At 46.9% G+C, this 1400-nt stretch overlaps 1 non-coding gene across 1 annotated transcript; it reads left to right on the forward strand.

The window, feature by feature from the left end:
• The first annotated feature begins 920 nt into the window (after positions 1–920).
• On the forward strand, positions 921–992 carry trnap-cgg. Its single transcript has one exon. It is a non-coding gene; the product is annotated as a tRNA-Pro (tRNA).
• Positions 993–1400: the final 408 nt, after the last annotated feature.

Raw genomic sequence — 1400 nt, forward strand, 5'->3', positions numbered from 1 at the left:
CGTTCCCTCTGGTTCTGTGTTTTAGACGGCCTCCCGGCCGCCCCCCTGACCTGGCCCGGTTTGATGGACAACCTCCCGGCCGCCCGCCGGACCAATGACTCCTAGGGACGATCCCTTGACCGTCCAAATCCTTTTTGTTCCCTCGTGTTTTTCATAGTTTTTTCTCTGGTCCTCGTGTTTTCCTCGGGCCCTCCACCCTTGCAGTGCCGCCCTCCACCCACCCAACTCTTTCGGGAGGGGTTTTTTTTTTGGGGACGCCGGGGGGCGTCCTTGGGGGGGGGGGGGGGGGTACTATAAGGATGGTACCTTTCTGTGGCCCGGTTTGTGTCTGTGTTCCCTCGTGCTCCCTCATTAGTTCTATTAGTGCCACCCGTGTCTCTTCTCAGCTGTGTGTAATCACGTCTCGTCTGTCCCTGCATATAAGCCGTCTGTTGAGTCTTGTTCGTTGTCGCGTCATACTCGTTGGGTCTCCTGTGTTCCCCCCTAAGTATTCCTAGTTCCCTGAGTCTCCCGTGTCTCCTGAGTCCTCCTGAGTTTCCTGTGCTCTCTCCCTGTTCATGTAAGTTTTGCTGCCCCGTCAGCTTGTTATTTTGTATCCTTATTTATCATTAAATTCCTATTTTTGCATTCTGCCGAGTTGAGTCCCTGTTCTGCACTCTGGGTTCGCTCCCTCCTAGCAAATCCTAACAACTGTAAGATGTGTTTTTCGTGGAATTCAACTTGCCCTTGCAATCCTTAAAACAATGCCATGTTTAAACTTTCGACGTACCTTCTGCAGCCACATGTAGTTTATATACCAAAACTGCAACTGTAGCACATTTGCCTAAATCTGACTTGAATGCCTCCGTTGTCAAACTAACCACTTGTATTATCGTTGGCAACACTGCCTACAATTTTAAAAGACAACTATGAGTTTTTATGGCTCGTTGGTCTAGTAGTATGATTCTCGCGTCGGGTGCGAGAGGTCCCGGGTTCAAATCCCGGACGAGCCTTACCTTGAAACCATGTAGTTTGTCTTGGCATTGAAATAAAGAAAGTTAAGACTGCATTAACCTTCTGTAAACCATCCTGATTCAATGCAGAACGTGTTTTTCTTATTTATACAGTAAGTGACACAAATGTGTTCGGTCTGTGCTAAGTACTAACGATTCTTTGAACTTTAGGGGTGAGGCCTAGCGGTCTCATTTAAAGCAACTTGTGAGTTTTGGCTTCAAGTTAGTGTGAACGAGAAGTCTAATTCTGATGAGATTGGCAACTGAAACACTGTAAGATGTGTTTTTCTTGGAATTCAACTTGCCCTTGCAATCCTTAAAACAATGCCATGTTTAAACTTTCGACTTACCTTCTGCACCCACATGTAGTTTATTGATCAAAACTGCAACTGCAGCACAGTTGCCTAA

This window comes from Nematolebias whitei, chromosome 5 (genome assembly GCF_014905685.2).
Source record: "Nematolebias whitei isolate Nwh7 chromosome 5, NemWhi1, whole genome shotgun sequence".
Taxonomy (NCBI): Eukaryota; Metazoa; Chordata; class Actinopteri; order Cyprinodontiformes; family Rivulidae; genus Nematolebias; species Nematolebias whitei.